Here is a 27113-nt window from a genome sequence, read left to right as displayed (position 1 = left end):
TTTTTAACAGTTCCTTCTGCCATAAAGGTTATGCTGAATTATTTGTTTAAATAATGAAATTAACAGTTATACAAAAAAATATTTTTGAGATGCCTAGTAATTATTTTGTAATTGATTAAGGGCTAGCTTTGCTAATTTGTTTTCGAATAAAGCCAAATAAATACTTAAAGAATCCTAGTAAATCTTCTTCCAAATGTTTATAATTAGAACAGAATTTATATTTGTTTATAAGTTGACAATAGGATCTAAGTCATGAAATAATTACTGATTTCACCGTATAATGATCTGTAGTGAAAGATATTAACTAGGAATGGTCAAAATAAATGAGGAAATTAATTACATACACAAAACTAAGAACAAAATTAGACCTGGTGCTATATTCCTTAAGACTGAGAGCCAATCTTTCTCTTTTATAGAAATGCAGGTTATACTCATGCTTGTTATTGGTATTTAGCCAAAATTAAAATAAAATAAATTTAAGGAGGCAGATGGCAAAACAAGAGAGGAAATAAAGAGATCCCACCTTGCTTCGTCACAAGTTGGAAAGTGAGTTTTCAGTCAACAAGCCCTTTGTCAAAAATACACAACACACATACTCATGCCAATGCAACTCACATGCACAACTGGTCTTGTGAGTGTGATTTGTGTGTGCACACACATGCTTTTGCATGTGTGTGTGTGTGTGTGTGTGTGTGTGTGTGTGTGTGTGTGTGTGTGTCTATCTTCAATGAAGGCCTTGTTGGCTGAAAGCTCACTTTCCAACAGTATTTTTGTTGTGACTCTCTGTGACTGTGGTGACTGTGGTGAGTAGCAATTAATTACTTATTGTTATGATACAGATTATTGGTTTATTATTATTAGTATTGGTTTATTAGTATTGTTTCAATGGTTACAGTGCTACTATGGTTTCAGTTCAGAACACTGGTATATTATTATTGATATTGGTAAGCTATTGCTTATCAAAAAACTCTTTCACACTATAGAAGCAATGGTGAATGCCTTCACTGTAGCTTTGAATCCTGCAACACTGTTTATGAACTTTATGTTATTTTGTAAATTTCTAAGTATCTTTTTTCCCAAGATGCAGAACTTCATTTTGGCAGAGGTTAGTTTTTATTCAGTGCATATGGTGTTTCATTTTTGGCCTTGTATTGTGGGTGTGTACATCTCATTTTTGAGGGAGAGTGCAAAATTTGTATTCTGGATAGCTTAACACTATTGGAGAAGCTCTCCAGAAAACAACTCTGCACTTCAGAAGAGAGTGAACATTTCCATAGCACACACTTTTAGTCTTTGTTGCAGCAGCTTTCAGGGATTCTCATGATATAGGATGATCTGCTCAACTTTTTGATGAGGTTGTCATTATGTTTTCCTCGTCTGACATTATCCTGGATCCAGAGCCTGAGAAACTTTGTCAGATCAACTGTATTTACAGCTTTGACAACTGGATATTAATAGTTTGTGGGACCTTTCCCTAGACATTATGGATATTGAATGCTACAGAATTTTATATTAAGTTTACTGAATGTGAACTGTCCTGATATTCTATCCATCATCTTTATTATGTTCTCTCATGGTAAGTTTTCTGTTTTTGCACTGATGAGAAAGCTTGTCATCAGAAAACTGATAAAAATTTTGGTCATGTATATTTGTTTATGGATAATTTGCATATAGGAGGAACAGCACTGGTTCCAGTAGGGATTCTTGGGGAACATAATATTTCGTGTCTGAGTAATCTGAGTAATGGTTTGTAATTTTGGTGCATTTAGTGTGTTTTACTTCCACTACTTGATTATGTCTGCAAAGGTGTGATCTGACCTAAATGTGAGATATGCTTCTGATGCCTAGCTAATTTAATTTCTGTAGTAGTGCCTGTGATCTATAATATCAAAACCCTTCACCAAGTTACAGTATATGCGAGCAACATATTCACCACTTTCTGTGAAAATTTGCCCAAAAATTCATAGATAGCAGTGTTGGTTATGTGGATCTTCCTAAACCTCTGTTGTTCTATGGACAGAATTTGGTACTTTTTGCATAAAGCACAGGTTTTTGTAGAAGACCTTCTCCAAAACTGCTGAGAATATAGACAATAAGGCAATTAGCCTGTAATTTCCAGCTCCTTCTATGTTTCTTTTTTTGTTTATTGGATTCAATTTTGCAATTTTTTGACAAGAAAGGAAAGTCCCTAAAGCCAGTGAATGATTGCATAAATGTGTCAGTGTTTTACAGTGAATTCACTACACACTTCTATTATTTCATCAGGTATGAGTATACAGTCTGCTCCCAAAGACCATTTCATGTTTAACCTCACTGATGAGATTCAAAATTTATTTTTCATTTGTTGGGTACAGAACAGTGGGATACCAGTGCTATTGATCTTAAAAGATGATTCAGCTGCATTTTTGGTACAAGAATTAATCTAGCTGATTGGTTACCCCACTTACATTTGCAAAATTGCCATTGAAATCAACTGCTGCTTACCTAGGGTCTGTTATATTCTTTTCATCTTGACATAGGTTGATATTGGAATTTCTGGTGGTGACATTATCTGACTGTTGTTTCACAAATTTCCACATAGCTTTTCTTCCAGTAGATTGTGTATAAAGACAAACTGCCTACATTTTTGCTCCCGTAACAGCTTTTTTAAGTACCTTCTTGAGTTTTCTGTAGTAAGCAAGAATTTGATCATTTGCTTGCTGTACCTTTATAATACCATATAGTTTTCTCTCTATCTCTCTTTCTCTTAATTCAGCTGTTATCCAACACCTGTTTTTGTTATTTGAGCTTAGTGTATGTTTCTTCACTGGGAATGCAGTATCATAGAAGTTAAAAATATTTCCGTGTATATGTTGGACTTCACACATATACTGCCATGCTCACATACTGCAGTCATGTTCCCTCAACTATCAGTTGTCTGAATGTGCCTTCCCTTTAGTTAATAACTTATTGTCATTATCAAACACAAATTCAAATATTTCTTCTTCACTGTCACTTGAAGTACATACTGCTGCATCATACTATCAGATTCACTATCACTGCTCATTTCTTCGAACTCTTGTTCATCAGCAGTCTCTTTATTACTCTTACTTTACCATAATGCAAAGTATCTCATCTTGTTGTTTGATTTGGTGTTCACTGGATTTTCATGTATGCTAATGTAGTGTTACATGCCCTGTAGACAAATGACATTTCCCACTCCCTATTTATGACAAGGAAAGATGATTGTGACAAAACAGTAAAGTAGTATTAGGTAGGGAATAAGTCACAAAACACATACTGTACCCAGTCATTTTGGTTTATGTTTGTGCAGAGTGGATCAAAGAGGTGAGCGTTTTGAGCAATTGGCAAGGTGCAACGGTGAGTACATTTTCACCTATTGTGGGTGGGTCTGTCATGTTTTGATGTCACAGCTTGGTGGTCTCTTTGCTATCTAGGAGCAGACAACTTCTACAATAATGTAAAGACAACAAACTAAGGAACCTTCATAGTGAAATATACTGTAAAATGAGGTGAATATGATTAAAAACTGCTTTTTTTAAACTTTCATCCATTTACTGATGTGATAATGGAATAAAAATTCAATATGTTAATTTCACAACCTTGATAATGATATATTCGTGTATTATGTTATTCTTAGATTATAATTGCATTGCATTTATTAAGTTAATAGTTGATTGGTTTCACCTTCTCAGTTGGGGCGAATCCAATCATGATTGCAATTTGTATGCAGGAATGGAATCAGACTTCCATTGGAGTGAATCTGATCACTATTTTGATATTTAAAAAATTATTGCTGTATTTGCAACAAAATTTTACAATTTCTAGACTAAACAAAATTTTACAAGCACATTACACTTGAGATTTTTGCTATAAAAACACTAGCATTCATGAAATTTATAAAACAAATATTAATTTTTAGTTATTGTATGTCATAATCAATGTGAAAAGTATTTGCTCAATGTCATAATCATCTATACCTTCAAAAATAAATTTACCTCACCTTCTGTATTCTGGAACAACTTTCCTACTAATGTGGGCTCTTTCTACCTCAGTTGCATTGTCAGTTTCTGGAAAGACAAAATAAACATTACTATCAAGAACTTTCTTTCTCAGAATTGTCATTTTCTTGTAGGAACTTTTACTATGGTGAAATCATTTTCTTTAAATTTGTGCCAATCTTTGTCCTTCTCCTTGTCCATATTTTCATTTGACTCGTGCTGTTCTAGATTGCTGTTAGATGTTCCAGATAGTGACTCCCTGCTTGCAGCCCCGCCACTATTGTTTTCATTGAAGTCGCTGGTAACAATTCCTTTTCCTGGATTTAATGCCAAACACCTTGCTTGGCATGGCTTTCCTTTTGTTTCATCAGAGTGAACCTGTTTCAACTGCATTTCGAAGGCTGCTGCCCAAGAATTTTTTGATGAGTTGGTGCCATGTGCAGTGTTATCGCTTGCTTCTGGAATCTGTGAAATGACTATATCAGAACAGAAAGGAAACATCCCTGTTTTTCTGAGCCCAGTTATTATATTTGATCTGGACATGACAGCTATATTTTCGAAGGTTTTTCTCAACAACTTAGTAAATTCAGATTTTAGCACCACTCCTCTATTCTTTCTTTTACAATCATCTAGCACATTTCTCCAAACCATTTTTAATGGTCTAAAAAAAGGCTGACACAAATGAGTAGAATTAAGTGGTAGAAGCACAAATTTAATGTCCAGTTCCTGGCAAAATTTAATCATGTTATATGACAGATGAATCGAGAAATTGTTGCCTATAATCACTTTAGGTCCCTCTAAGTGCCGGGCATAAGGCAAGACAATTTCAACAAACGATGATTCAAACATTGTTAGGTAAAACTAACCACTTTGATTCCTATTATAGCCTGCATCAGTTATGGCCCCTTCAGTCCAAGTATTGCAGAGGTGTTTTGCCCTATAAACTGTGATGGTGGGAGGACTGAGCCATCGGTAGCTGCTGCTAACATCACACTGATACTTGACTTGGAACAATCCACTATCCTTTCAGGATGTCTTGTGCCTTGCTTCACTATTACTTTCACATGTCCAGGGTCGTCACAAACGTTCGTCTCATCATAGTTTATAATGTTGAAGGGAGGGACACCACTTAGGGTCACTTCAAGGTTTTTAAAATAATCAGTCACTGTTTCTTGGGTAACTGCTGCCTTTGCCCTCTTCACATTTTCACTTACTCTGACTGATAGTTCTTTATTTCTTTTCAGAAAAGATTTTACCCACTCATGCCCAGCTCGATTGTCACAAAATCTTTTTTCAATCCTCCCTGCTCGATTTAGATATACATGTACAATGTCCCTAACATCATTATTCCTCAATCCCAATTAACACAACACAATAATCCTTGGACCAGACTTTTTTCGTAACTATTGATTAACACTGGTTGGCCACCTATTTTGTATTTGTTCCTTTCCCTGAGTTTGTCATTTAATATGGTATATGGAACTGCATATTGCTCTGAAGTTTTATGGGTGCTTAATTTTCCTTATTTGACGGCTTTCACTGCATTTAGAAGAAATTCTGGTTCATAGGTTGATTTTCATGTTAGTCCCAGAACCTTTTGGTATAATCACATGACGGGATTCATCTTACAGAAACAAAATTTTATAATTAGGCCTGCATAATGACTAAGCAATATTAGCAATGAACAAAAAAACAGTGAACTGCATCACTTAAGACATTCATAAGCAACCAATAATATTGCAAATTACTAGTTACACTTCGGATGTAACAGACGCCAGCAGAATTTTTCGCACTGTTGTATTGACTACACGAGTGTAGCACAAGAATCACACACCTACTGACAATGCAATTTGATGGTTGCACACAATCCAACATGCCATTGTTGTTGACTGATTAGTCAAGAATTTACGACAATGGTCAGCTGCAATGTGATTGATACAATGCTACTCAGTTATTCAAATGTGGAAGAACTGGTAAGTGATTGGATTATCACCACCTGATCAGATTCATCTCACTTTATGGTACATCACTTATTACTTATATCTTGTTGAGTCTTCAAGGCAGAAGTCATGTTTTAATTAAATTGTATCTGCTACAAGTTATGAAGTAATTGTGATCTGTATGCCTACTGAAACAAATGCAAGACAGTCAGTGATGAAATGTTGACATCATTTTTCTAATTATAGTAGATATTGCTCTTCCTTCCACCAACAATAGATGCAAAGGAGAAAAACTATACATGGTTCTACAGAGATACTGCTTTACAGGACTTCAATGTAAAGAAGATAAGTAGCAATGCCTGAGTTCCATTAAAGATAAATTAAAACATGATACACTGGGTGACAGATCAAATGTGAGTGTTCTGACTAAGCTCCAAACACAAAGAGGAGGGTCAAAAACATTTCATTTGGTTCCCAGCAATCAGGACACTGGTCATGGTGAGAAAGAAGAAGAAAAAGAAGGCATGAAGTGTAAATTTTCAAGATTTTAAATATTAGTAAGTGATAGATTATGATGTTGCCAAGAGCAATGAAAAATAAACAGACTGAGAAAATATGGCAGACAGGGTGGTCAGCAATCTGTGGTTGTTTGCTGATGATGCCATGGTGTATGGTAAGGTGTCAAAGTTGAGTGACTGTAGGAAGCTACAATATGACTTAAACAAAATTTTCAGTTGTTGTAATGAATGGCAACTACCCCCTAAATGTGGAAAAACGTAAGTTAATGCTGATGTGGAGGAAGAACACACATGTAATCTTCAGATACTGTATTACTTGTAGCCTGCTCGACATATTGCTCTAAGAAACCGTACATAAAATCATAGTTTAAATCTTTAAAGTGAGGGTTTAGTTGTTTAAATATTTGGGTGGCGTAACATTGCAAATTGATTTGAGGTGGAATGAGCATGTGTAAACTGTGGTAGGAAAGGCAAATGGTCAACTTCAGTTGACTGGGAGGATTTTAGGAAAGAGTGATTCACCTGTAAAGGATGCCTCTTATACAACACTGGTGTGACCTACTCTTGAGTATTGCTCAAGTGTTTGGGATCAGTACCAGGTTGGATGGAAAGAAGACATCAAAGCAATTCAGAGGTGGGCTGCTAGATTTTTTATTGGTAGGTTTGAACAACTACACACTGTTGCATCAGCTGTGCAAGTTGAGGATGTGGTTTGAACAGAAAGGGTGAGCTCTTAACCCTTTAGTTACCAACTTATTTCCAGAAGTTGTAGACTTATGATCACTTTATTGCTCTAAGAAACCATACATAAAATCATAGTTTAAATCTTGAAATTGAGGGTTTAGCCTACAGATATAAAAATATTAGTGGAAACTATTGTTCCCACCGGACACTGGAGTAACTTGACTTGGTAATTTTAAAAAATGCATATTCTTTATTTTTTAGTACAAAAAAACATATTAAATGTAACATATATATTTGTATTAGTTCATATTGTCCTTTGAGTTCACTAAGGTGATATACTATGGAACTTAGAGAAGCATGGTGCTACACACAAAGGTACATGGCAGTTGGTACACTTTTTTTTGTTCTCTTTTCTTTGTTCTTGGTGCTACATTTGCAGCATCTTCTGTTTGTTGTACCTTTTATAGGCAAATGAGTTCCAACTTTCTCAAGATGAACTTCATCTGGTACTGCAGACAAGCCTCTTTTTGGTGTTTGAAAATGAATGGGCCTCCCTTTTCCCTTAAGACTTGAGAAGCCAGAGATGAGCTGCCTTGCCAAGTGCAATCTAAATGTTAGCTAGTCTGCTTCTGTAGCTTCCACATAATGTAGGACTTGACAACCATCAAATGTACAAGAAAGAAAAAGTATCTGTGCCACTACTTCGATGAACGACAACCTACAGCATACCGTTCATGCAGCTGATCAAATCTATCTGCTCCTACCATTATTTTATTGTACTCTGCCACAGCCAATCGGCAGAATAGTTCACTTCTTCTTCCATCTTTGTTTCTTCTCAGAACAGTTGTAATGTATTTGGGATTGTGGTAATTTGATAGTATACAAACAGGTTTACTATCCTGCCACTTCACTGCTGCAACACATGAACTGACAGCAAATTCGAATTCTCCCCTGCTAAGTCTAGAATTTTTTTTAGGATATCAGGCAAATCCTTCCTGTTTGAATGAACAGTTCCAATGCCATGAAGTCCACAAGACTGTAACTCTTCCAGTATTCGTACTGTTGTAGAATAATTGTCAAATGCCACCAGCCTTTTCCTGTCAGCCATTGCATTTGTTAGAGTAACCACGACTTCTTCACCCAAAGTAAATTCAGACATATCATTTGTATCTCTCTTTCCAGTGTAGATGTTGCAATTTATGATGAACCCAGTATTAGCATCAGCTAGGCACCACACTTCATATCCACGCTTCACTGGTTTCATTGGCATATATTGTTTGAGTGTTGACCATCCTTTGAAGGTCACGATACATTTGTCAACTGCTAAAACAGAAGATGGTTTGTAAACTTCACTAAGCTTATTTGATATTGCACTGACAGGTCAAATTTTGTGTAACTTGGCATTACTGGTTTTTCTTTTTTGACATAAGTGCTGTTGTCATTGCCATGCAGATTCTCAATGATTTTTTTGTATTGATGCTTTGTCATGACTGATGAGATAGCAGTTATTCCAAGAATAGGATCACTGCTCCAATAATTTGCAAGTAGTGGAAGCTGATGAACAATCATCAAAATAAACAATCCCAAAAAAGCTTTTATCTCAGGAACAGTAATGTCTTGCCAGTTGGAAGTTACTTTAGTTGTTGCCTTCCCTGACGTCACAATGCACCATTTCTGCCTTACATACAAGTTCATCTGGTTGCAAATGTGAAGCAGCAGATCTTCTGAAAATACAGATTCGAAATATTTTATTTCATTATCAGACTTTGAAAAATTCACAAGATTTCTGCACTTTATTCTAATTTCAGTGGAAGATTTACAAATATTCTCATTCCATGTTTTATTACTAGAAGAAAATGTCGCAGCAGCTATTTCTGGGCTAGTAAAGCATACAAAATTCTGAAGACCTGTGAACTTCCTATTACAGGCCCCCTTCTCTTTACAATTTACAACCTACGACAGTAGGATTGCACTGTATAGTATTTCATGTATAACTGTAACAATAGACTGGCAGAATTTTATGTGGTGTTTATTAGATGACAGATGTTAGTCATACCACTTGTTGTAGGGAAGGAGAGTCCATGGAGGATGTTAGAAGGCTAGGAAAATTGATGGAGTGCTAACATGCATAGCAGAACAAGAGATAGAGTGCTAAAGAGTCAACAATCTAATGAGATGTTGTGCTAATTTCTTTTCAACAAGATGAGTGTTATGCAGTATAGGAGGTAGAATGTTAAAATATGTTCACAATGAAGGATTTTATAGAACAGGAGTGGAGATGCTAACACTCCTAGTATATTAAAAAGAAATACATTGAATATACTCAAGTATTCAATTGTTGTCTAAATCTAGTAAATGTAAGAGGGTAAAAGATAAGAAATTATGTATAAATAAGCAGAAGCAGAAGACATAGGGGTGAGAAGTATGCCTATGTGGTGTTGTCATATGCATTATAAACAAGAGTAACAAGAAAAAAGAAGTTAAGGAAAGAGGAGTTATAATGCAGAGGTAGAGAGTAAAGTCAGTGTAAAATGATTATGGAGAAACTTCTCATTTAAAGTGAATAAAGATTGCAGAAAAGGTCTAGTAGCTGTGTTTACTGATGAATTTAAGATGGGGCATACCCAAAACAGGTGTCAGAGAAGCAAAGGATATGGGGATCTGTAGGAGGAATTGCCTACACCTTGGTCAGGTAAAACCATGGGAGGAATGACCTGTACTGATTTATGTAGGTAGGACAGGTGTAAGGATAGATGAACCCATGGCAGGAATGGTCTATACCTTGGTCAGGTGAACCCACTGAGGAATTACCTGTACCATATTTTGTGAAGGGAAAAAGAGGGACACTTATATCTTAATGGTACAATGGTTTAACACAGTGTGGGACTGTTGATGTTTTTAAAAATATCAGGAATCCGATATATCAGTATTTATAAAGGTATCAATATTGGCCCTCAATATATCAATGTATTTATTTATTTATATAATAGAGGGAAACATTCCACGTGGGAAAAATATATCTAAAAACAAAGATGATGTGACTTACCGAACGAAAGCGCTGGCAGGTCGATAGACACACAAACAAACACAAACATACACACAAAATTCAAGCTTTCGCAACAAACTGTTGCCTCATCAGGAAAGAGGGAAGGAGAGGGAAAGACGAAAGGATGTGGGTTTTAAGGGAGAGGGTAAGGAGTCATTCCAATCCCGGGAGCGGAAAGACTTACCCTAGGGGGAAAAAAGGACGGGTATACACTCGCACGCACACACATATCCATCCACACATATACAGACACAAGCAGACATCTCACAAGCAGACATGTCCTTTTTTCCCCCTAAGGTAAGTCTTTCCGCTCCCGGGATTGGAATGACTCCTTACCCTCTCCCTTAAAACCCACATCCTTTCGTCTTTCCCTCTCCTTCCCTCTTTCCTGATGAGGCAACAGTTTGTTGCGAAAGCTTGAATTTTGTGTGTGTGCCTGTGTTTGTTTGTGTGTCTATCGACCTGCCTGCGCTTTCGTTCGGTAAGTCACATCATCTTTGTTTTTAGATATATTTATTTATTTATTTATTTATCCATCTTTAAGCATTTACATGCAATCGATGTCGTCATGAGTAATGTACAATTTACATATTAGGAAATATAACTATTGTGAGGTATCACACAAAGCTAAAGTATACATTTTAAAACAACATACATAATAAAGGAATACATTTGATACATAAAGATATTCCACATAACTAAAGTGTGCATTTTAAAGAATGTGCATAATAAAAAAATACATTTCATACATAAGGATTTCTCCACATGTTTAACAATTAAATGTGGAACTCAAGAGACAAAAAAAGCTTAGGAAGAGGTTCAAACAGAGTTACAAGTTGTTTCGTAAGTCAGGTCTATTTTTGAAGAGTTTTAAAATTCTTTAACACTGTAAAAAGCTTTGTCTTTCAGCCATTATTTAGTCTTACTTTTAAATATATTAAGAGAGGCACAATGTGCCTGCACAGGTAATGTATTGAAAAGCCTTATTCCCATGTATTCATAACTGTCTTGTGTTTTCTTGAGTCCAGTTGTTGGTATGTCTATCTTAAATGTTTGACGAGTGTTATGATTATGAATGGACTGTCTAAGGTTGTAACTGTTAAAGTTTTCTTTTATGTACAAAAGGCAGGTGTATATAAAAAGAGAAGGGACTGTCATTATCTGCAATTCTTTGAAGTATGACCTACATGATACGTTATTTTTGGTAATCCCAGAGATGCTCCTGATGGCTTTCTTCAGCCAAATAAAAATTTTCCTTGACCATGGAGAATTACTCCATAGAAGAATACCATAGCTAATATGGCAATGAAAGAATGCATAATAGGAATTAATCAGTAGGCTTTCAGAAACACAGGTGCATAATTTTTTCAGTAGATAGATAATTCGCGAAAGCTTTCGAGATATGTTGTCTATGTGACTCTGCCAGGTTAATTTCGTATCTAAGTATATGCCAAGAAGTTTGGTAGAAGTGTACTCAACATCAGCACTGGATAAGCTGAAGGATATATTTACAGTCTTTTCATAGTTAATAGCTAACTCATTTGCTTCGAACCACATATTGGATAATCTGAGAAAATCTTTACTTTGCTCCTTCAGTTTATTTATGTCCTTCCCCGAATTGATGAAAGTTGTATCATCTGCGTAAAGCACAGATTTGCATGTCATATTGCTGGGCAGATCATTTATAAATATTATAAACAGTAATGGCCCAAGCACTGATCCTTGGGGTACACCTCTAGTGACATTCAGTAGCTGTGACTTTTGACCATTGTAGCTTACAGTTTGCTTTCTATTACTGAGATATGATTTAATGAGGGAGAGTTCCAGATCCCTAATGCCATAACACCATAGTTTTTCCAGCAGTATTGTGTGGTTTACAGAATCAAATGCTTTGCTTAAGTCCACTAGTGTGGCTTCAGCAGATAATTTGGATTCAAAAGAAGATTGCACAATAGAAACAACATTTTCAACAGCATTAATTGTTGATAACTGGGCCCTAAAACCATATTGAGACTTAGTACATTGTTTTTTGACAAATGCATGTTAATTTTCTTTTGTATACAATATTCGATTATTTTTAAAAAAATAGGTATCAGAGAAATTGGACGATAATTATTAGTGCAGTTTTTATCACCCTTTTTGTGTAATGGAATTACTACTGTCTTCTTTAGACATTCTGGAAAAATACCACTGTCAAATACCCAGTTTATGAGTGTGCAGAGAGGGAATGATATCAAGTCGATTACTTTTTTAATCACAAAATTTGAGAGGCCATAAATATCTTCTGATCTGGAGTCTTTAATTACATCACTTATTTCCACATGTCCCCAATTACAGGTTGGCACAGTATCAGCAAAGTTTTGTAAAAACTGGTTTATATAAGTAGATTGTGAATTTGATTTTGAACTCTTCTTATGAGGAGGTGAGGGATTAGGGTTTGCTGCATTGATAAAAAAGAGGTTCAATTCATCTGGGGTGACATTAACATCAGTTGTAACTTTTACACTATGACTACCTGTACCTAATTCTGCTTTAATGACCCTCCACACAGTCTTACACTTATTATTGGAGTTTTTAATCAAGATATCATTTGCTCTACATTTTGCTAATCTGATTTGTGATCTGTAGTGTCTCTTGAGGCTAACATACATTCCATTATCAACACTACCATTTTTTACCTTATCATAGCATATCAAAACCATTAATCTTAGCTTCTGTAAATATGGTGCGAACCACCTATGTGGAGTAGTTATACCATGCTTTCTTACCATAGTTTTGTTTTGTTTGGTAACCGTTTGACAGGAGGTATTGAAAATTTCAGATAGAGTACTAACAAACCTGGTACAAGCCTCCTCAACATTGTAGGAAGCATATATTATATTATTCCAGTTTAGTACCTTCAGCTTATCCCTGAAGCTATTTATGCTTTTATCATTTAATAACCTGACATACCAGGTTGGTTCACAATCCCCCACTGTTTCATTAATTGTTAGTTTTACCCATATACCTTTGTGATCTGTCAGATGGTCGACATTAAGGAGTCCCAATTCAAAATCATCTTTATGTATATTTGTGATAAAATTGTCGAGACAAGAAAGTTGTCTTGTGGGACTATAATTTGCACAGAAGAGATTATGGGATCTTAGCATGTTAAGCAAATTAGTATTTTTGTGTGTTTTTTTCCTTACATCAAAATTTAAATCTCCTAAAATTACTGTCTTGTGTTTTGTATATTTTTCTGTACGGTGAATAAGTCTATCTAAACACTCTACAAATTGATTGGCATCACTATCAGGAGAATGGTATATTGAAATAATTGTGAGTTTTAATGTTGGTAGTAGCATGACAGACACTTCAAGAATGCCTTTAACACATATGTCCATAACATCAAGCACAGTATATCTTAACCCTAGGTTGTCACATATATATATATATTGAGGAACCCCCATAACCTTCATTGGGTCTACAGTAACTTGTAATTAAATTAATACCTGGTGGTACATACAGTTTTATCTCTTCTCCTCTTAACCAGTGTTCATTAATACATAATACTATTCTATTGTTTCCATTCAATACAACACCAAGTTCATCAGCTTTATACTTCAGAGATCTAATATTTATGTGCACGAATAATATTGATTTTTCACAGCAAGAGGGAAGATGCATGGTGTCTTGGGCCCAACTGGATGCACACATGGTGGTTTGCCTTTCACTGGTCCTCATGTTTGGTGTGGTGATGGTGTTATGTTTCAGTAGCGGCTGGACTTCCTTGTGGCAGTCCATAAAAAATCATTATTTCTCTGTGGTATTTTTCTGGTTCTGTTTGAGGCTCAGGTGGCAGACTTTTTTATTTCACTTCCTGCATAATTTATCTGGCATGGGGGATTTGATATAGGCCTACTTGATAACACATTAGTGTGGGATGGCTGATTTGATGCACTAGGTAACGCTTCACTGTGGGATGGAGATGATACAATACTTACTGAGGTTTCTGTTTTATTATCTGCTAATCGAGGTGACATTTTTGTTGTCTGTTTCTCAAGGTTCTTATTTGTCTCACATGTTACATAATTTATGTGGGTAGGCTCAGTTGAGGCACTTGATAACACTTTGGCGTAGGAGGGAGGTGGTGATACAATACTCATTGTGGTCCCCTTCCTCTTTTCTGCCAGTGACTGTAGTGGAACTGCTACAGTTGTTGACACCATTTCTGCTTCTGTTGCTTGTGCTGCTGCTGTTATTGGTCTTGTTGCTTGAGCTGGTTCAGATGTTGCTGGTTTTGCTGGTGCTGCAGTTGTTACTGAATTTGATCGTGGTGCTGTAGCAATTTGTGGTAAATGTAAAATGTAAATGTAAAAAATATTGACACACCTGCCTATAAAAATATCAGCTGTATTGCCAGTTTTAGAGCTGTATATTTAAGTATTGATTTATTGTTAGATATTCTGTACCTCAACAAGTTAGCAGCCTGCCTATCCCCCTTAAAGCAAGAATTGAAAGGGAAACAATGCATGTTGATGCTTGGTGACGGCCAGTTTGCTAACAATGGTAACTGCATGTAAGTGGCACAGTAAAAGGTGTCTGATGGGACTGTCATTCACTTTCATAAAATGTCAGATTTGCACAAAACACTTCATGTTGAATTCCCTATTATTTTCATTTCTGCCAACACCAGTGACCAAGCAGTTTTAGTGTCAAAATTGTTTGGTGCAGCTAAATTTTGCAGTTTCTGTTCCTAGCAATGAGTGCTGATTATGTCAGCATTTCTCCTCACATGTCTGTGGCCACTGCAAAGACCAATCATCTCATTTAGATTTTTGTTCATTGTTTTCAGTGACTGTTTTTGAAGAATGCCAATGTGAAGAAATAGCACACTAGTTGCATTAAGAACTGTTTCTTAACACCACTTCACATTGGAAATATTGTTATTCCATTCACACCACTAGCCTCCAGTTAAGTCGGATTTTTTCTTCTTTTCTGCCACATATAATTGTTTCACACAGCCAAAGTGAAAGAGTGGATGTGATGAAAGCTCCAAAAGTAGTAAGACTCCTCCACAAGGTGAAAGTGAAATTATGTTCTACTACACTTTCAAAAGAACAGTTTCAAATATATACTGAAAATTGTGAAAAAATATAATGTAAAATTAAAGTATCGGCACTTGTTATTGCAACCTTTATTTATTTATTTATTTATTTATTATCATCCCAATGATCACATTTGTGATATAGGATTTGTCAGGGTACATTTTAACAACTATATAATATCTTTACAAAATTTACATCTGTGCTGAATTCATATTAATCTATCTTATGTTTAATACAATATACAACTAATAAGTGTTTTTCTAACATAATTTATTATGCACTGATGTAATTTCATTTGTCACATTAACTTAAACATATATTTTATACAGTTGCGCAGAGATATTCACTTATGCTGTAATATCATTTGTCAAGCATGTGGTTCTTTAGAACAGTTTTAAATTTATCCTCATTTTCCAGCTCTTTGATATGTTTTGGTAGTGCATTAAAAAGTTTGATGCCTTGATTACATACATGTTTCTGACTTCGGGTCCTTGTTACAGCTTGTATGTGGAGATCTTTACATTGCCGTGTATCGTAATTATGGAAGTCTGTATTGGTTTTCATTTGGTCCTGATTTCTTTTGATCACCAACAGACATTTCAGAATGTATAATGATGGAATTGTTAAAATTTTCAATGCTTTAAAAAGGGGCCTTCAATGTGTTTGAGGTGGGCTGTGGGTCATTATCCGAATAGCACGTTTTTGTAATTTGAAAATCTCATTTAGACGACAATTTGTTTTTCCCCAGAATACTATCCCATAGGATGCAATGGACTGAAAATATCCAAAATATACTAATCTGGTACAGTCATTACTACAAACTCTTGAAATTATTCTAAGCACAAAACATGCTGAATTTAGTTTTAGTGCTACGTTCACCACATGGTCCTTCCAATTAATCTTCTCATCAATGTGCATACCCAGGAATTTTGCACACTGTACTCTTTCAAGTTGTTTGCCCTCCATGGTGGGATTTAGGTCGTCCTGTTCACTTATTTTTCCATATTGCACATAATTAGTCTTGTTGGACATGGTCCACAGTACTGTCAATGACTGCTTCATATCACCATATATATATGGGAGAAAAAATATGTGTCCCTAGAATGAGTATAACTAGAGTTAATACACAAGTGTGAAGTTTTATTGTGACTGATGGTCATGATGTGGAAGTTTTCTCCAAATTAGTTATAAAAATGAATAGACTTACCCTATAGCCAAGATGAAAGATGGTTTGGAGCAGAGATATTCCATACAAGTTGACAAGAGCACGTACTGAAATTTGACTTGAAGGATTGTATAATATGTGAAGCAGCAAACTGGGATATTTTTTACTTCACCTCTTGTTTTGCCATCTGCCTCGTAGAAATTAATTTTTTCATGTCTGCCTAATTACCTTTAACATACTTGAGTATAATCTGCATTTCCATAAAAGAGAAAGGTTGGACCTCAGTTTTAAAGAATATAACACCAGGTCTAATTTTGTGCTTAGTTTTATGTATGTAATTGTTTTTCTAATTTATTTTTACTATTCCTAGTTAGTATCTTTTGTTATGGGGTGAAATCAGTAACTGTTTCATAACTTAAATTCTATTGTTGACTTATAAATGAATATAAATTCTGTACTAATTATAAACATTTGGAGGAACAACTAATAGTATTCATAAAGGATCTATTTGGCTGTATTTGAAAACATGTTAGCAAAGCCGGCCCTTAATTAATTACAAAGTAATTAACAGTTTTGTCAAACGTATTGTTTGTGTAACTACATTTGTTAATTTCATGATTTAAACAAATAATTTGGCCCAATCCTTGTAGTAGAAGAGACTGTTAAAAGGAATGAATTTTTCGATGCATTCAGTTAATTTAATGAGTTAAGTTTTAATTGTAATTTCTGTAAATTTAACTTTGAGCAATTTGTAGTTTCAGTGCCTATTATTGTGAGGAAATATGGGGGCCCGATTTCTGGATCCAAGACAATCAGTCCACAGCCAAGTTTCAAACAAAGAACCCGTATTGATCAGCAACAACGCATCTGTGAAATAAGTATATCACAATTAGGCCATATGTTAAAACAATGACAGTGAGCATTCCATATGTACCTTTTTATTCTTCAAGAACCGTGAACTATGTGATTAGGCTTTAACCCTAGGATGCATGGTGCCGAAAACACACACAAATGCTTATGAAGGGCCTCCAAGGCCCTGCCCTAATTTCAAATTTTCCTCTTTTTGTATAATCATTCTTTGGAGTTAAATTTATTTCTGTCAAATTTATTGTCATATTGAAAGATTTATAAGATACAGTAACAGGATCTGGTGGGCCTCATTAACATTTTATTAATTTTTTTTAAAAAAACTCTAAGAGTGAATTTTTATTAGTTACATCCATTTACATACAACATGTACAAATAATTGTATTAATTCACTTATAAGTTGCAGTTTACATTTTATAACATTTATTACAACCAATTTCTTCAATTAAAACATACTCATTATTCACAATATTATGTATATAGGCAATATTTTGACAAAAAGTTATTATTTATTGTTCACATAAAATTGCATCTTCCCTAGTTTTCAACATGTGACAAACAAGAAGCACAAAGAACGCCACTATGTTTCTTACAAATGTTGGTTTTACAATTAATGCATGTCATAGCACTTTTCCTGTGTTTATTATATGGGCAATAATTGCATCTTCTTCTTTTTCCTCAAACAGGTAGTTGGTTCGGCAATATGACATATGTTGGAACACCACATCTTTGCATGGCATCAACGATTTTCTTTGGAAGATTAGGGATCTGAATACGAAATTCCATTAGTTATCTTACCATTTTCTCTGCAAAATCTCTTAGGAACAAACCATTGTAATGTCACCTCTAAATGCAAACAAAGAGGAATGAATCACTCTTGAGGCAGATGGTTTCATCTCATTAGGAATTTCTGGTTTATTTTGTTTGATTGTTCCTACCACTGTAATTTGCTTCTGAAGCATCTCTTCTACCAGCTGCACACTAGTAAAGAAGTTGTCAACAGTAATATTTTTTGATGATCCTTCAATGTTTTAGCAAGATATTTCACCACATTCAATCCAAGATTTTTCTGAATAGGTTCATGGGGCTTCCTTCCCGTGTAAACAATTCTGTCTAAAGCATATGCAGATGTAGCATCACATACCCAAAATATTTTTATGCTATACTTGGCTGGTTTAGAGGGCATATACTGAGTGAAGCTGCATCTTCCACGGAATGGGACTAGCTGTTCATCAACTGTGAGTGAATCTTTGGGAATCATTCTATTTCTACACTTGTCAAGAAATAGTTCCCATACATAGTGAACAGCTGCAAGTTTGTCATCTGCAGATCGAGCTTCATGGGTACGCCTGTCATCAAATCTAATCATTCTCCTTATATCCTCGAATCTATTTACTGACATGGTGGCCTTATATGTAGGATTTGCCTTTTCATCCAAGAATAATTCTCTAACAGGGTCATCCCAACTCTTCTCAACACCAGAAAACAGTAAAAGACCAAGAAAACCCTCCATTTCAGCAAGTGAAACATTTTTCCATGTTTTACCACATAAAGCAGCCACTCTTCTGCCTTCAATGTTTTCCTCTAGTGTTTCCTTGGAGATGAAATAGTCCCAGGCATCCTTAGGTTTACAGGTTGTCAATCCATGGGCTGGACCAGGTGCCTTCTTTACGATATTATGGACAGGTGTACGAAAAGTTGCAGGAGGATCTAACTTCCAAATCGTTCCATTCCGACTAATGTATGTGTGGTCTTCTGTACCTTTTTGTGGTGGTTCTTCATTTTCAGACTCTGATGAAGTAATATTATCGGAAGGACTGTCATCTGCCTCAATATTTACATCTGCAGGTTCGTTGGCTGATTCTTCACTACTTGCATCTTCAAAAATATTTCCTTCCTCCCAAGAATCATCTTCTTCAAACCACTGAGCCGCAACACTTTCAAAATTAGCTGCATTTGCATGTATTGACTCTCTTGCTTTGCATGTCGAAGCCATAGCAAAAGGCATCTCTCTTGAACAGCAGCTTGTGCAGCACTAAACGAGTCATACTCGTAACAATGTGGACCTTGCAGCAACAAACAAACTATAGTAACAATGAGGCTGACAAGAGCATCTCAGGATAACAATACTATGCAATAATAAAACATTTGATAGCAAAAAGATCAATAATACACCGACATTGCCAATATGTGAAAGTAGTGTGTATTATTTTTTAGTTATACTATTGCTACTACAGTACTGCTGCTGTTGACACTCCTGTTGCTGGAATACCACTACAGTTATTGTTGAACTAATAACTGCTCCCAAACAAATGTAGAAGACAATACAGGCTAAAGAACATTTATAAATGTGTGAGGGCTTCTGAAGCCCTGCTTATGTATTCACGGTGTATGGGTAAACATATTGAATTATACAAAAAATTTAAAAAGGTATCTCGTTCAGGCTGGATAGGAGGAATGTCACAGTGTTAGTGAAAGATTACTGGAAAGCAGTTTGAAATCAAACAAAAATTAAAGATTTTTTTTTAAAAAATGAAGACATACAAGGGCCTTGGAGGCCCTGTATATGCACCCCCTGCTCGTAGGTATTCAGCAGTAAACTATTGTAGCAGTATGTGGATGTTTGCCCGCAAAGTATTAATGAGGTTTACCGAAAGTACAAGACTTGTGCCATATTATTAAACATGGTGTTATTCTGATTAACAAAATGTCAATTAGCATAAAGTACTTATGTGTCTTTTTAGTTTTATGGTTTGAGAATTCATTTGTAACTCACAATATAGAGTTATCATGGCATCTTCCCTTTATGTGGGGAAATCTGAAATGTTACATGCCTTTTAGGCAAATGACATTTCCCACTCCCTACTTATGGCAAGAAAAAGTGATCATAACAAAACACTAAAGTAGTATTAGGCAGGGAATGAAACAGCTTGCACGATCATTTTGTTTCATGTTTGTGCAGAGTGGAATGTAGATGTGTGCAGTTCAAGTAAGCAGCCAGGTATTATGGTGAGTAGACATCTTCACCTGCTGTGAGCAGTGCCTTTTATGTTCAGATATCATGGCTCGGTGGTGTCTTGTCTCTCCAGGAAAGTAAACAGCAAAGAACAAAGGAAGCTTTAGAATGAAATTTTGACTTACTTATGACTTACTCCTTGTTGAGCCTTCAAAGTGGATTTTGTGTTTGAATTAAATTATAAATGCTCCTAGTTACAAAGTAATTGTGATGTGTAAATCCATTGAAACAAATATAATACAGTCTATAATGAAATGTTGACATAATTTTGTAATTAGATTAGAAATTTTTTTTCATTTCACCAATAACAGTTGCAAAGGAGAAGAGCTCAAATCTTTCCAGGCCTATGCACAGTTCTACAGAGATATGTTGCAGGACCTCCACATAAAGAAGATAATTAACAGCAACTGAGTTACATCGAAGGTAAACTAGCACAAGATATGTCTAGTGACAGATCAAATGCGAGTTTTAAAATTTTGTTTTTGTGAGGGGCCCACAGCCTCGAAGTGTTTTGAGAATGGAAAAATGATCCAGGTAGGCAGTATTCTTTTTATTGTCCATGCAACTGGCCAATTTCAACCTTTGATCATTTTCAAGCAGGTATTTTAAGCTTCCAGTTTCATTTTACATACCAGAAATATAATGTAAAATGAAGCTGGAAGCATAATATATATGCTTGAAAATGTCCAAAGGCTGAAACTGGCCAATCTCATAGATAACAAAAAGAATGCAGCCTACCTGGACCACATTTTCACTTTCAAATGTGATTGTTCTGACTCAGCCCCAAACAAATAAGAAGACAACAGCCTTTAGGTAAGATATTTACAATTTTCTTCAGCCTGTTCCTCTATATTATCTGTTACCTAAGCTAAAATTTCATAATTACTTTCCCTCCCTTGGTTGTCTTTATAGTTGGTTCCTGGACCACTCTGCAGTACTTTTGTGTTGAGCTTACATTTATTACTCCTTCACATTATTTATCTCCTCCCCCCCTCCCCACCACCAACACAGGTAGTTTAGATGATCCTGTATTATTTCCGCATGGTTCTTCATTCACATGTTGTCTAGTGTGAGCCTAAACTGAAACAAACATTATTTTTTGGGATCTTTGGCTAGTTCCCAGTGTGGTAATTACCATTGTTGATTTCATTATTTGCGTTTATTCTTTCACTCTGAGCCATTGACCCAAACTCTAGTCTATCATGATTTCTAAACACATTAAAATAACTGTTTCTCTTGAAATTATTGTTGTTGTCATTGGTATGCTTAAAATTTCTTTCAGTGTGGTTAAGGCAACTGTTTCAGAGAAGTAGAATATCTGAGTTCAAGTCCCAGTCTAACACAAATTTTCAACCTTCACCGTCAATTCATTTCAATTCCTTTAGGCAGCTGAAGTCCTGATTTCTCAAAATGCAATCGTACTCATCCAATACTATATGATCATCTGACATTGTCTTTATATTAATACAATCTTTCTTTACTTACATAGTATCCACACATGCTGCATATTTCACTGCCGATATAGGGTTTGACCAATGCAAGTAACTGTCCTTAACCTTGTGAATACACTGTCCATGTGATTTGTCTGATCTTGATACAATCTATTTATAGCCTTGCCTTTTGGTGGCAATTTAAAGTTCCCTGTTTCTTTACAGTTTCATGAAAATGTTAAATATGGGGGCATACTGAAGAGATACAGTATAATTATTGAATTTTATGAAATAAAATTGTCATAACTTCTGAACAGTTTGCATTAGGATGTCCAAACTGCACAGTTGGCCATGTGGAATGATGGGAATTACTATTAGATTAGATTAGATTAGATTAATACTAGTTCCATGGATCATGAATACGATATTTCGTAATGATGTGGAACGAGTCGAATTTTCCAATACATGACATAATTAGGTTAATTTAACAACATACTTAAGTTAATATAACAACTTTATTTTATTGTGTTTTTTGTTTTTCTTTATTTTTTATTTTTATTTTTTAATTTTATATATAAATTAAGAAAAAAACAAATATATATATATATATATATATATATATATATATATATATATATATATATATATATATATATATATATATTTGTTTTTTTTCTTAATTTATATCTAAAAATTCCTGTATGGAGTAGAAGGAGTTGTCATTCAGAAATTCTTTTAATTTCTTCTTAAATACTTGTTGGTTATCTGTCAGACTTTTGATACTATTTGGTAAGTGACCAAAGACTTTAGTGCCAGTATAATTCACCCCTTTCTGTGCCAAAGTTAGATTTAATCTTGAATAGTGAAGATCATCCTTTCTCCTAGTATTGTAGTTATGCACACTGCTATTACTTTTGAATTGGGTTTGGTTGTTAATAACAAATTTCATAAGAGAGTATATATACTGAGAAGCTACTGTGAATATCCCTAGATCCTTAAATAAATGTCTGCAGGATGATCTTGGGTGGACTCCAGCTATTATTCTGATTACACGCTTTTGTGCAATAAATACTTTATTCCTCAGTGATGAATTACCCCAAAATATGATGCCATATGAAAGCAATGAGTGAAAATAGGCATAGTAAGCTAATTTACTAAGATGTTTATCACCAAAATTTGCAATGACCCTTATTGCATAAGTAGCTGAACTCAAACGTTTCAGCAGATCATCAATGTGTTTCTTCCAATTTAATCTCTCATCAATGGACACACCTAAAAATTTGCAATATTCTACCTTAGCTATATGCTTCTGATTAAGGTCTATATTTATTAATGGCATCATACCATTCACTGTACTGTGTCTTATCAAAATTCAGTGAGAGTCCGTTTACAAGGAACCACTTAGTAATTTTCTGAAAGACAGTATTGACAATTTCATCAGTTAATTCTTGTTTTTCAGGTGTGATTACTATACTTGTATCATCAGCAAAGAGAACTAACTTTGCCTCTTCATGAATATAGAATGGCAAGTCATTAATATATAATAAGAACAACAAAGGACCCAAGACTGACCCTTGTGGAACCCCATTCCTGATAGTTCGCCAGTTTGAGGAATGTGCTGATCTTTGCATGTTACGAGAACTACTTATTTCTACTTTCTGCACTCTTCCAGTTAGGTACGAATTAAACCATTTGTGCACTGTCCCACTCATGCCACAATACTTGAGCTTGTCTAGCAGAATTTCATGATTTACACAATCAAAAGCCTTTGAGAGATCACAAAAAATCCCAATGGGTGGTGTTCGGTTATTCAGATCATTCAAAATTTGACTGGTGAAAGCATATACGGCATTTTCTGTTGAAAAACCTTTCTGGAAACCAAACTGACATTTTGTTAGTACTTCATTTTTACAGATATGTGAAGCTACTCTTGAATACATTGGATAAAGCTGTTAGAAGGGAGATTGGACGGTAATTGTTGACATCAGATCTATCCCCCTTTTTATGCAAAGGTATAACAATAGCATATTTCAGTATATCAGGGAAAATGCCCTGTTCCAGAGAGCTATTACACAGGTGGCTGAGAATCTTACTTATCTGTTGAGAACAAGCTTTTAGTATTTTGCTGGAAATGCCATCAATTCCATGTGAGTTTTTGCTTTTAAGCAAGTTTATTATTTTCCTAATTTCAGAGGGAGAAGTGGGTGAGATTTCAATTGTATCAAATTGCATAGGTATGGCCTCTTCCATTAACAGCCTAGCATCTTCTAATGAACACCTGGATCCTACTATATCCGCAACATTTAGAAAATGATTATTAAAAATATTTTCAACTTCTGACTTTTTGTTCGTAAAGTTTTCATTCAATTTGATGGTAATACTGTCTTCCTCTGCTCTTGGTTGACCTGTTTCTCTTTTAATAATATTCCAAATTGTTTTAATTTTATTATCAGAGTTGCTGATTTCAGACATGATACACATACTGCTGGATTTTTTAATAACTTTTCTTAATATATAACAGTAGTTTTTATAATTTTTGATAATTTCTGAGTCACTACTCTTTCTTGCTGTCAGATACATTTCCCTTTTCCGGTTACAAGATATTTTTATACCCTTAGTAAGCCATGGTTTGTTACAAGGTTTCTTACGAGTATATTTAACTATTTTATTGGGGAAGCAGTTTTCAAATGCATTTACAAAAATGTCATGAAATAAATTATATTTTAAATTGGCATCAGGTTCACGGTACACCTCATCCCAGTCTAACTGCTGTAGGCTTTCCCTGAAATTTGCAATTGTTAAATCGTTGACTGAACGTACTACTTTGGAGGACTGTTTAGTATTGCTGAATGGAGCTATGTCATATATTGTAACTAGCTGTGCACCATGATCAGAAAGACCATTCTCAACAGGCTGAGCATTTATCTGGTTAAACTTATCTTGGTCTATAAAGAAGTTATCTATCAGTGAGCTGCTATCCTTTACCACCCAAGTAGGAAAATCAATAACGGGTGTCAAATTGAAAGAACCGAGTAATACTTCAAGGTCATTTTTCCTATTACCCTCTTTCAGAGAATCTACATTGAAGTCCCCACAAATAATAATTTGCTTCCCCCTGTCTGACAGATAGCACAACAAGGAGTCCAAATTTTTCAGAAATAGATGAAAATTTCCTGATGGGGACCTATATACAGTTACAATTATAAATGTGCCTTTATTTAATTTAAGCTCACAGGAACATGCTTCTATATGTTTCTCTACACAAAACTTTTTTGTTTCTATACTTTTTGCACAATGATAACTTTTGACATATATGGCAACTCCTCCTTTCTCCATATTTTCTCTCATTACATGTGCAGAGAGCTTATATCCACTTACATTTACCTTATCCATATCAGTAACTATGTGATGCTCAGACAGGCATAGTATATCTATTTCATTCTCAGCTTCTAAATCTTCTAAACAAACCAGAAGCTCATCTACTTTATTCTTTAAACTCCCAATATTTTGATGAAATATACTTACATTATTTTTAATTATACTTTCATGAGAACCTTTCCTTATTCTAACATTTGCAGTACTCTCCTGTCTGAGTTTCTCATTGTGCTTAGGCCTAGTTCCTATACCAGTGGTCACACGGTGTTCAGAGAGGCAGATTATGTCAACTGGGTTGGGTGACTTTAATTCATCAATGCAATTACCTAGGACTGAGATACAACTTGGTGGAGATAAAATTTCTGGTGATTGGTGAAAATTTATAATTGATAGCTGTGATTGGTGATCCAATGTGCTAGAATTGTGCTGTTTAATTTCTTTCCTAAACTGAAGATTTGTTTCAATCCTGACCTCTCGTAGAACTTGACATCTTTCTGTCTTACCTATCCTAAAAAAGGTGCTGCTCCAACACCTGTAACCACTGGTATTTTACCATTCATGGCAGTGCCTCCCCCTCTTAAATTTCCTGCTATTACCCCAGCCAGTTTCCCCTTCCCTTTCCTGTTGAGATGTATGCCGTGCCTGGTATAGTCCCACCTACTGAGATAATCAACTGGAACCACACCAATATGAGCCCCCGCACCCGACCCAAGCAGCCGTTCCAACTCCAAATTAACTCTCCCAACAGAAGAGTTCAAATGAGGCCGGTCATGGCGTCTCAGGACAGATACAAATTCAACATTGGTGTGTCTCGATGCCGACGCAATCTTTACCAGGTCACACTCTATACTGTACCCAGGATCTCTGTTGATGCTGTTCCCTGGCCCTCCCACAATAACCACGGTGTCTTCCCTGGTAAATCCTTTACAGAGTGAACCTAAATCCTCTGTCACCTGATCCAGACTAGCACTTGGTTTGAAAAAAATTTGTGACCTGGTATTCTGGTCCTAATTCCTCCTGCAGAAGTTGGCCTACACCTCTGGCATGAGAACTGCCTAACAACAAAACTTTCTTCCTTTTCGATGACTTTCCTACATTCTTTTTCAATTTCCTATTGAAAGTTTGTTGTGTCCTGTCTACACCTACCTCTGCTTGAGGCTCATCAGTTTCTAACTGAAGCAACAGGTCAAACTTATTTTTGACATTCACCACAAAACTGTCAGACTTAGTTCTAGGCCTGTTCCTTCTGCTACCTGTTGCCACTTCCCACCTCTCTTTGCCCTTCTCCCTCCTTAACCTGTCCAGATCTTCCCTAGCCTGATCTAGCTCAGCCTGAAGGGCAGCAATTTTCCACTCCTGTTCCACTATCTTCCTATCTCTGCTGCAAATCCTACATAACCACTGATGAGCCTGATCCACTTTCCCAACACCCACGCCACTGCAATCCCCCCAGTGAAAAAAACTACTACATCCATCACACCAAACCCCGGAACTAACAATTCTACGGCAAGTCAGGCACTTCTCACTCATGACAAAAATAATACTTTAGCTAGAATAAATCAATTAAATTACCGAAAATCAAAAAAGACGTTACAAGAATTAAGCCTATTCACAAATAATGTTACTTAAAATCCGTCTTGATTGCAATCAAGACGGATTTTAAGTAACATTATAAAATCACTGATTGCGGTTATCCCGTAAGACATTATGTCTGTTTTTGCACTATTCACAAATGTATATAAGCAAGTTTCTGATTTAAAATTCCGCTGTTTTTCTGAGATCTGTATTAAAACAATGAAGGTATACGCTATTTATTATATATTTCACTCGATTGAATGAAAAAAAGGACAATTAAACGAGGTACTTTAACTTTGATTCTCCAAAAACGTTACGAGAATTAGGCCTATAAACAAATGTATATAGGCAAGTTTCTGATATAAAGTTACGCTGTTTTTCTGAAATCTGTATTAAAACAATGAAGTTA

This window comes from Schistocerca nitens, chromosome 8, assembly GCF_023898315.1.
Source record: "Schistocerca nitens isolate TAMUIC-IGC-003100 chromosome 8, iqSchNite1.1, whole genome shotgun sequence".
NCBI classification, from domain to species: domain Eukaryota; kingdom Metazoa; phylum Arthropoda; class Insecta; order Orthoptera; family Acrididae; genus Schistocerca; species Schistocerca nitens.
Note: the sequence above shows the minus strand (reverse complement) of the source record.